The sequence below is a fragment of the Hydractinia symbiolongicarpus genome, chromosome 3 (genome assembly GCF_029227915.1).
Source record: "Hydractinia symbiolongicarpus strain clone_291-10 chromosome 3, HSymV2.1, whole genome shotgun sequence".
Lineage (NCBI taxonomy): Eukaryota > Metazoa > Cnidaria > Hydrozoa > Anthoathecata > Hydractiniidae > Hydractinia > Hydractinia symbiolongicarpus.
In genome coordinates, this window is record NC_079877.1 from 12,051,772 (window position 1) to 12,064,009 (window position 12,238).

Here is a 12,238-nt window from a genome sequence, read left to right on the forward strand (position 1 = left end):
GAAGACGATGTCTTTTGGTTGTTTATGTTTTTTAACGCTTGACTTTAGAAAGTTTTATTTTAAACCAAGTTATTATTTGTTCACCCTGAAACTGTATTTTATAGTTATGAAATCTTTTAAGAAGCATTATTTATTAATTATCAAAAGTATGTGTTAACGTGTGTTTAGATTAAGCTGATTTTGATAGGATGTACTGATACAAGACAACCTAGCTAACTCTTAGATTGTGGCATGTAGCTAGTTTTATGTTTAATAAGTAAACAAAATTAAAGCTGCTTAAATAACTGGCTATGAAATATGTTTTCAATGTCAATGTCTTATAATTGTTTGCTGAAAATTTTTTATAAGCAACCCAGTTGAAAATGTCACATTTAAAATTGAATCAAAATTAACATGATGCTTAGCACCCTTCAGTCCTTATATCTACGTTACGATATGATCCCTTCCGTTCACTTTCCCCAGCGAGCAACTTTCCCAGTTGAACTACGGTTTCCTAAAAGCAATATATACTACGCTTGAACAGAAATATAACGTGATCCGAAGTTTCAAGTTCTGGTTCACATTTCCAGAAATGTGTTGATAAAAGAAAGGTGCTAGGCGCTAAAAATAATTAGCTAAGAAATTTGTATTCAGAAAGGCCTTAGCAATTTGATGCTTGACCCAAGAGAGAGATTAATCTACTATTACTTAAATGTGTTACATATTGTATAACAATAGCCATTCAATATATACGTAGCACCCAAATTAGTCCTTTTTTACGACTGCTCACGTGTTGTAACTCATCGTAACAAATCTAATACCACACTTTTTACATAGTATTTCAAATTTTAGGACCTTGTCTATTCATTTCCATATTCATTCCATACCAAAGGCTAACTAGTGACAAATTCAAGATATAGATCGTACACTAAAATAACTTCATAGTTTCGAAACGTGAAATTTTCTACCTATGACTGATGTGTCTAAATTTTGCACAAATATGACGTCTTTGCTTGCTAAGCAGTCACATCAGTTGTTCATAATTGGAAGACAAATTTTAACTAATCTGACTAATACTATATTTGCGGAAGACCACTTGTTTTTTTTAAAAATAAATAAAAAAAAAGATTTTTGTTTTTTAGTAATGGGTTATTATGCCTGCCTATGTAGCAAGATTAGTTAGCTACATGTATTTTCTCATCCAGCTAAACTGCCAAAGTGATGTTTTTAATGAGTTTAAAGAATTATCATTCAAAATGTCAACAATAGAAATCTGCCAAAATAACATCTTTCATAAAAATATTTACTGTTTAGCTCACCCTTTTTTAGTCAATCTTTTTTAACATTTTTTATAATCTTTTATATTTCTAACAAAATCCGCCATCTTTATAACAAAATGTTGCATACATTATGACGCGCGAATAAATTATTTATGTCCGATGTAAGCCAATCGCATTACAGAACTCACCAGCCTGTTCCAGGTGTAATTTCGCCGCCCGCCTTAATGTTAAAAAGACAAAAAGCCCTGGGGACGAGGTTGATGATTCACCCACATGAACCAAAAAAAGGTATCAACTGGATGCGAGGTTAATTTCATAAAGTAGTTATTACGCTTCAACACACTTTCAATATTTTAAAGGTACTGTCCGATTAAAAAACAATATCTTTTCTTTTGTTTTATTAAGTATCAAAAATAACGAAGATTGCACTCTTGAACAACAAGGATTTATCTAATACTTAGCACCATCGTTTGTTTGTTTTGATCTTGCTGCACTAGCCTACCATCTTCACGAACTTTCGAACGCGGCAAAAGGACTGGTTCAATTCATTATTCAGCACATTTTTGCTTGTGACGTAGTTACCTGGCTTCTTATTAGGCGAACCCCCCCCCCCCCCCCCCCCCCCCCGACTTGCGCATCGAACGACTAAATGTTTATTTATAATTTTTTTCCTTTGTTTAAAAAAGTTCTTCATGAAGATAGCAATGAATGAAAATAATTCGCAGGTTCTAGGATTTCAATTCGAGCCGAAAGAACAGCGAATGATGAGCTAGTTCCGACTTTTCGAGACGTAGACGAACATAACATTGGAAACCTTGTTGCTCCTACTCCTAAATGTGAGAGGATGCCCTCTGAAGTGTAGAATGTTTTTGCTGTCACGAGACAGGCTCTCAGTCTTTTTCAGGAATATTTGAGTAGGTGTGCGATGATTCGCACGTGTAAATCAAGTAATGCGTGCGATGTAAAACGCACGTGCAAAGAATGTTACGCCTGCGATACGGGCTCCGAGGTTATTTTTGTTGTGCATTCATTTTGCGGAAGAAAAGTGGGGGACGTTTTCAATCGTGAACCCCAAACACGATGGTCGAGCGTCTACTGGTATAGCGACTCTCTCAATCTTAACTTCCTTTTCTACACGTCCGAAATAGTATGCATGACTATACTGTCATTTTTATATTTATTGTTTATTTTTTACAAGCAAATAGGCAAAAATATGCTTTGTTTTCAAATTAAAAAAAATCTTTATCCACGTGGCTTAAATAAAACTTCAAAAAGTTCAGCTACACTTTAACAAAATTTTTACAGAAAAAAATTTATACCGCCCGTGGGTTTCGGTTTTACAGGCATAAAGAAAAAATCCATTAAATTCGGACCTGCTATGGTTTCCAATTATTTTGTCCGTGCTCTGTCGGCGTTCACCTCCGCATTAGTTAAGAACCGCATGGCTGGATTTCTTGTGTAAGACCTGGTTACCAACGACGAAGGGGCAAGGCAAAAGAGATTTATGTCTACGTAGTTCTTTTAACTAAGTCAGGAGTCGGTGAATTAGCTAGGATGGTCAGGTTGGCTATGAATAGGCTTGCTCGTGGATTAAAAGGACCAGGACTATTCAATAATTTCTGAGATCTAAAAGTGTCCGACCAATACGGAAATCTATCGGACGTTTTGTCTGACGACTGTCCAAAAATTATTTCGAGGGCTGCTATCGCACGCTACAAAATGGATTTTATAGGTTGATTTTGAAAACTCAATATTTATTTTTCAGGCGTGCGATTAATCACACGCCTGAAACGATTTAGGCGTGTGCCAAGGCGTGCGCGTGCGATCGCACGCCTCTCCTGAAAAAGACTGGACTCTATTAAATATTTTCAATTACATGGTATAAAAGTTTCTACTCCTTCATGAGTAATTCTTAGATGCGAGTGTGATTGAGTAATATTGTAATATTTTTCAGATAAAAAATGTATTACGGAACACGAAGAATTCCGAGCGGTGGTTTTATTGAAGAGTACGCTGTGAACATCTTTGGTGGCACTCCATGACAGAGAGTTTCGAACGACCACCTAGTTACCAGCCCCCACTTACCTCCTTAACATCCTTTTCTTTCCTCCGTTCAGATATTTCTCTGACTTTTGGTTTTTCCTTATACGGAAGATTTTTTTTTTGGATCCTTGAGCAGCGAAAAAAAAATTTTATCCTGTTTTTTTCGACTGTTGTTAGTGCAATTCACAACAGCGCAACACGACATTATTCTGCCTCTCAACCTTACTGAATGTGCGATCTGAGTCTAATCTCTCTGTGGCGGGACATCTAGTGAAGAGGAAACTAATTTTTAATTATTGATTGGTTGTCTTTAGAGTAGCTGAAACAACTATGCAACCCTAAGGCTAAAGTCATATTGAACTTCAAGTTTTATTAGCGAAAGCTTCTTACTTAGGTTCGTACAGAATTAGCACAGTGTGTGTTTACCTTAAGGTCTAGACACATCTCTCGCCTTCGATTTTTTAATTCCATATGAATAATTCATAAAAAGCGGTCTTTCCCAATTCAGGGGGTAAAATTACCAAAATTTTTAAACATATAATAAAATATCAGCCCTGGCCCACGTTTTATCTATTTTGGTCAGTTCGGCGCGCTCCAGGTAAATACGTCACACGCGACATATTATTTCAGCCTCGCTTTAGTGCCTATCATCCGCCATCCATATAAACACTCGAAGCGAGAGACCGCATGCTTTTTTTGTAAACAAGAATGAGATATTGTTCAGTTGGTGTTAGGAAAGAAAACAAATAATTATTTAATTATTTTATAAAAATTAGTTCCAAATAAGAATTTTTTGTCAAAATTTTAGTTGATTTTTAATCGGACAGTACCTTTAAAAAATTTTCTCCATATAATTTAAAATTTCTTCTTTATTATTTTCTTAGTCATAATCTATCAATTTCATAAAGACTAGTTTTATTCGACAAAACAATTTTGAAAAGTATTCTGTGAGTATCAAACGGTTTTTCCTTGAATGCTACAAAAAACCGGTAATAGAAAAATTTTAAGATTTGATTTTTTGACCGCTCATTAAACAAGGTTTTGTATGGAGCTACACTAACCGGTTTGGAAAGCCATAATTTAAATGGCACCATAAAATAAACGAAAACAAACAGATTTTTATAGCGCAAAAAAATACAAAAGTAGCTCATCTAAAACCATATGTTCATCTTAATTCGTTTCAATTCATGTAAAACGATTTGAATTTTGTTACCTTACAAAAACTTCAAATTAGCCGTAGGCGAAGAGACGTAAACGTTTAGGCTCCTACTTTAAATCTCGGGACAAGTGTATCGCAATTGATCACTATTTAAAATGTTACCAAAGGCAAAAACCCGCAGATTTTATAAATTTGAAAAAAGTATGTCACTTTTTTACTTTCTTATCGTTCACTACCAATTCCGCCCTTTTCAATAAAAAGGATGAACACCGCTATAATTATTTTGCCGAACATCTTCTTACTGTGAAAAATTGCTTGTATGAATGTTCTGTTCAACGTCAAGCTTTGGGGAAGAAAGTGCAAGCCGTAAATAAATCTGGGGCCAATTTAGGTAAGTTACCTAACCCTGGGTCCCCGAATCCGTTGCGGAATGGACGGGTTGATGACGTCATCAAAAACCTTTAAACCCCAATATCTCTGCAACCGTTTGTCAAAGATACATGAATACATGTCCTAATCACCGTTTCAAGATCTATACGATGAGGTCTCTGCTGATGTCAGCAAAAGTTTTAAACCTTTATATCTCCTTAGGTGATCGTCGAAAACATATAATCCTATACATTATTTAGATCAGAGTTTTAACCTCATTGCGGGCAAAGAGTAAACTAAATTTCGCCAATTTTTTTTTTGTATCCGCACTGCTGACGTTAGCAGGTATAAATTGTTTTTCCACTCTCGCTGGTGAAAAGTAATTTGATTTTTAGCGTGGCAAAAAATTGCTTTTGATTTTTTTTACATAGCTTATGGATATAAAGTAGGGTGAATTATTGATGTCTCGTTAATAGGCGATTTTAAATATTTTTTGTAGGAAGGATTTTTTACTACAGCCTAAAATTATACATTTTGGTTGTAAGACTATTAAATATTAGATATGTAACTATCTATATATTTAAATAGGATATAAATCTATTTTATTTATTTTTTTGTATTTCACATATTTAAAATGAAATTTTATTTCGTGTGTGATTGTCAGTCCATTGTAACTGCTATTTTAAAACATTAAAAAGAGCAAACAGAATGCTAATTTTACTATAAACGGCTAAGAAGATATATCATTGAGATCAGTAATACATTCACATAGCAAGCACGTGTCATAATAATCTTTTCCTCTCTGTAATACATCACAGGGGAGGTCAGGAACTAAGAATTATCACAGTTGATGTTAGGAGAACAAGAATTGTTATTAATTATTTGAATGAAACATCAAATTTAAATAGCTGGGCATATTTTTGTCAAGTAATCAATCAATGATTATGTATCTTCAATGTTTCTTCATTTAACTTAGTTATCATACAATTGCTTTGATTTATTCTAGCCATTTAAAGTGATCCCTCCAGCTGGATCTTACCAAGGTAACCCGTGTTGTAAAAGAACCATCCACTTGTTCTCGATATAACCATACCCTTGGTCGTTTTAGGCGTTTTAACTTTAAAACCCACCGTTGTTAGGGTGTATTGAAATTTGGTGTATTGTGGCCCAATATTTTATTCTAGAGCGTCAGATAACGTTGGGTTAGTGCGTGGTTTAACTTACCAAACTAGCCCCCTTCTCCAATGTCTTTGAAAAAGGGCGTCCAAAAATAAATAATATATATTTTCAAAAAAAAAAATCATAAAAAGTTCTATATTTGTAAATGTTACATTATTTTCCCTATTTCAAAATTCAAGTGAAAGCCGTAAAATGGTTTCATTGCCTTTTTAATATTTGAAAAAATGTCCGACTTCTCTCGACTAAAGTACCTATACTGCACAACTGTCACGGAACACATTTAAGTAATACAGTAGAAGATAAAGCGAGTTTAAATCTCTTAAAGATAACTCATTTTAAATCCATCAGATGTCGAATTATTTTATTAGCAAAACTTTCAATACGATTGACCGTTTATCAAAAATCAAAAAATTCAGTTTTATATAAATTTTTACTTGCTGAGCCAATTAAAATGATGACATAAGTAATATTATTTTTCTTCCTTTCTTTTTTCTTTAATCGTCAGCCAGCACACTACAATATTCGAACTTTTAAAAAAACATTTCTGTAAATTCTCGCTTACTTTGAGATTTTACTTATTTAAAATTAATCATATACTGATATATTTCATATAGGCACCGTGGTCCCTCAGTTTTAAAAATAAATCCTTGTCTTTCTATCCCTGTAAAATTGCTTAAATCAGAACCGCCCTGTTAACTAAAGAAGAAGAGCGTTTATTAGTCTCAGGCGTCTCGCATTTAAACTACCAACACTTTCATGCCAAACAGCAGCAACTAAATTCTAGCTTTCAGCCTAAAGCAATTATAAATCAACGCTTTACAGTAAAGATAATGGCGAAGAAATATGAGAGCATTATCTTAGTATGAATCATTAATTAACATTACCTTAAATTACAATAAATTACAATAACACGTAGTTTCATATTTATTGTAATTTGAATGATAAAGACATGAATGACACATATTTAAAATTCACCTATTATAATACATTTCCGTCATCGTGAAAGTGACAGCTGACATGTCACGATTTTCAAATACACGTGCCCGCATACAATGTCATTTATATCTGCTAGCATACAATTAGTACATCAGGACACAGCATTTATCAAACATTCTATCTGCAAGGCATCGACACCGCCCTTACCGGAGTATTGTTTCCACAGATCACGTCGCTGTAAAACCATTTGCTGTTCTCGGGATTATTACAAAGGAAAAATAGGATGGCAAGAAAGTATAGAAAGCCCAAACCAGCAGAGAAGAGGCACCTCATTTAATGGATTTTAAGATGACGACACGTAACGTCATAATTTTCGTGGTTTTACTCTCGCTTACTTCGTGCAGTAATGCTACTGTAAATTTAAAGATTGGCTTGTACAATTACATCCCAGATGTTGCTGGCGATCAATTGCAATCGTATGCAAATTATATTAAGACAAAGTGGGATGCGCTAGGAACTGGTACAACAATTCAGCTGGTCGTTGATAGTAGTGTATACGACCCTTATGGCGATCTTAACACCTACCTTGGTTCTGGCGCAGGAAGTTTTGATATAATTGAGACGGACATGGTAAGATCAAGTGAATTAATTGGAAAGGTGGTGGAAATACAAGCTGGTGCAGCTTCTGATCAGATCAATGTTACTAGATTTGTTCAAGCTACTGTTGATGCAGTAAAACATAACACTGCTTATTTGGGCTTTCCTACTTTTGCCTGTGGCAATTTCATCATCCAAACCGTTCTTTCTGGACAAGCGGGAGTTTCTCTAGATGGAACAAATTACACGCGATTTATTCAAAGTGCTGATCAGGCTCAGAACACAATGGTCTATGATGGACCTTGTGGATCAGCCAAACCCAGTAATAAACGTGCAAGATTGCTAGGTGGAAAGATAGACAGTTCATCAGGCTGGTATCTCCCCTTTATCTATCTCGACAGCGTTGCAGACATACTTGGACCAGCCAGTGTTCAGGCAGAGATCAACAACGTTTTGGCTGGCAACCCGAATAATGAAACCATTCAAAAGCTTCGAAAATTCTTTGGATACTTCAAAGACAATTGCAATGCAATCGATCAAACTGACATTGAAGATGATGTAGTCAATGGAAAAGACGGGTACTTTTATGGATTCTCTGAGAGATTGAGCATAATTTACAAGAAAGCAAATTATCAAAACATAAGAGTATTGGGATCCATAGCACCACCGTTTGGCCAACAAAATCACCTTTTAATGTACACAGATGCTTTAGTGTTAAATAAAGTCAAATATGACCAGCAAGATGATGAATATAAAGCAGCTGTTATGAGATTTTCAAAATTTCTTTCAAGTAAGTAAAGGCTGTTTTTTTTTTAAACCAGATTTTTATTTATGATGCTTGGAACCTAATTATATTCTTCATTTTGTAGGCGAAGAACTCCGTAAGGAATTAGTGATGGGTAAAGATCTTCAACCAGAAAGAATTCGATACTTACTACCTCCGGTAAAAGAATTTTTTGAAACAACGCAGAATACACTGTATCAACAGTACTATCAAATTATCCGAAATGGTTTTCCCTCGCCTTCTCTTTCCGAAGCCACCAGACAAGGAATGCAAGCTATTTTGAAGCCATTGGTGAATATTTAAAATATTGCACTGTTCCGTTGTAACCGCATCGCTGCTTCTAAGGAAATAAAAATTGAAACAGCAATTTGGTGTATTTTCTTTTATAGAAGTGCGCAACCGCCTTGCGACTGGCATTTTCTCCCTTCGACTGTAACTATTTTTTTAAAGTCACAGACAGATATTGGACGCTCTAACTTGCTTGCCTACAACAAAACCCGGTTCGTTCGTAGTAAATGACTTAGTGTATTTTCTTTTATAGAAGTGCGCAACCGCCTTACGACTGGCATTTTCTCCCTTCGACTGTAACTATTTTTTTAAAGTCACAGACAGATATTGGACGCTCTAACTTGCTTGCCTACAACAAAACCCGGTTCGTTCGTAGTAAATGACTTCAAATGGGCTGACAAGGCACATCGTAGGTGCGCCGGAGTAGGGAATGAAACCTTATGAGTACGATTCGAATGCGCTATCACTACACTATCTCCGCATATCCCTTTGTATAAAAAATACCCCGGTTTTTTATTTCAATTTCAGTAAAAGTCAATGTGATCGTAACAACTGGTTTTCTGATTTCCGAAACTTTCTTTTTTTTTAAAAAAATGAATTTCCACGCACAACAGATTTCTCTAGATTTTAAAATCTTACGAAATTTACGTCTGGGTTGTTTTGTCGTTAATGTTATTGAAAAATAAGTTCATGTAAAATGTTTTATTTGCGATTTACCATATGAACAAAGATTAGTACACGCAAATATTTGTACGAATAAAGTGATGTCTTTTTAAAGTGCTACTCTCTTTTTGCAATAAGTGGTTCCTTCGAATTATTGGATGCGCGGCATGGTTTACCGGCGGTTGAGCGCTCAATGTCTGAAGGACTTTATCGCTGTCGTAAACCTAGTGGAGCTCTTCTCCAATGGATTTGCGACAAGCTGTACATCTGTACTAAAGTGCTAAAACTGGATACGTCGAGCAGATCAAGACGTAAATAACACAGTGGCTAAAATCAGTATTGACCACGGCACTCACTATAATTATTACTCCACAAGTACTTTTGTTGTGACCCCGCCATAGCAAAAACCGTGTTGGACATCTGTAGAGGTTTAATATCCTCTTCAAAAATAAAAACACAGGCAACAATCCGTTGTTAACACCAGGCTGAGCGCTTAGTACAGGTGAACCGTGTTGCACATCCGTATAGGCGTAACAACTTTTTCAAAAAAGCTTGATCGCAACTTCGGTTTAAGTTAAACCACAAATAGCCCGTCCAGCTAAAACACTTACTCATCAATTTTTTGTAAATAAGTTTTCTTTTTCTAACTAACATTATTCTGTATTATGTATGTATCACAAGCCCGGCGGGTATTAATGATTTAGTAACAATATATTCAAACCTAAATTTTGTGTTTTGTTCCCTTTTAAATGCGTTCAAATCTGGGTGAAAATGTTTAGTTTTTTCTTTAATGTAATCTTTTCTACATTTGCTAAATTGAAGTGTCATTATTCTTAAATCAACAATTTTTTTTCCAACTTATATTAAAAGGTTTTATCCCGTCATGGTGAAGAATGACCATAGAATAACATGGAAATATCTAGAATAGTTTTCACAGTATTCATGTCCATTTGCTTTAATACATTATTTATCACACAAGAGCAAATACACTTGCATGATTATGCACTTAAAAGTTTATATATTGCTACGTTCTTTTGGAGCAAATCGATATTACACCTCAACAAGAATTTAGTGGCAACAATCGACAATGATGGGTTAATATGTGCAAACGACTACAATATCGTTTGACAATTTTTTTTATAAAATTATATTTATATATAATCAATTAAAATATTAATTTTGCTTTTGTTGGGCGGTAACTGGTCTGCTTTCTTCGGAAATAATTAATGGCTAAAGGTAATAATAGTATGTCGCAGGTTTCGTATTACTACATTAGTGTATTAGCTTATGATGTTGTTGCATTTTTCTCGCATTTTTTATCTAAATGAAGTATTGTTATTTTTTTTGTTGCGAGAAACGAGTGCAATTTCTTATTTATTCTTTAATTCTACAATCCGGTTGGTTAATAGTTCGATATTGTTTTTCTGAAAAACAAGAAATTTGAGTCAAATTTATTCCATCATCTTTTCATATAAAAGGAGAAACTTTTATGAAACCAACGAGCTCAGGATAAATGAGGTTAAATGTAACTTTAGATGGTAGAGTTTAGTTTATAATATATCGAAGGAGTTTTGTCTGTATAATAATTTTTACGAAATATTACGAAAAATTCGTCTGTTAAGTAACAGAGCATTTTTGTTTTGGAAGGTAATTACCTTAAGGTAATTGGGAGACCATGTCTTGTAATTACGTTATGGTTGAGCTTTTATTAAAACTTCAAATTTTTTTAGAAAAATGCTTAAGAAGAGTCTCTAATAATTACTTCCCCAATTTTTTTTCGTCATCCATTTTGGAATTCTTTTCACATACGTAGAAAATTACAAAATTATTTTGAATATTTGGAGAATTTCATGATCCAGTTTGCAATAAGTTCCATCTTCTACTGTGCACTATGAAATACGGATATTTTTAATTATTTCAGTGTATGATCTACATTTTGAATTTGTTTCTTGCCTTTGAACATACTCAAAAGTACCAAAATTATCATAAATGGCCCTGTTATATCTTTTTCTTATAGCAGAGCACTAGTTAGTAGAGCACTAGTTTGTCTTACAAAATGAATATTTTTTTTTAAGTAAGCTCATTGTGACTCATTATTGTAAATTTTTATTGGATTGCATCTCCCGGTATAGCGCAAAATAGCGCGTGCGCAGTTAGACAAAATCTCTTATTTTGTCAAATTGAGCACACACTAACAAAATAACTATTGGTGGAAAATTGATTGACAAATGGTGGACAAATGGAACTGTACAATACAGACTCAAGAAAAGATGTATTGTTTCCCTGCTACAAAAAACTTGAAAAAATTGATTTTAATCACGAAACTGAATGTGTATTATAACATGTTGTTAGAGCAGAAATATTTCCAATATTAAAAGAAAATTCAATCGATTTTCAAAAAGAAACCTAATTTGGACCTAATCGTGACAAACATAAACAACAAACAAACAAACAACAACAAAAAAATGGTTATGTGGGTTTTTGATTTAAATTCTTTTTCCACAAAACACGTTAATGGATTACTGTTAGATTTCATTTTTTATCGTAAATCTAAAGTTTAGCCGCCTAATTTGCCCAAATGGAATATTGGTCATTAGCCAAATAATCCGTTGGCTGATCAAAACATCCATAACTTCCTTCAGCAAAACTTAAAGCGTTGTTTCCGAATTGAACTACTTCTTTAAAGTTCCTAGACTCGTATGGAACATTTTGTGTTGACCATTTCTCTTTTAATGCCATAGTGCATGAAAAATTTTGTAGATTATTTGTTTGCGTGTAACAAAGAAATGGCAAGGCGTTGGATTCACCAATGAAGTATTTCAAAACATCAGAGAGCATAGGAGTTTTGTCGAAACGAGTTGTAACATTTTTCCACACTCCAAGATTTCTTTGGCATGCGAAATCTAATTGTTCAAATCGAGTTAGCTTGTAAAGCATATTCAACACAGAAGTTGTAATTCT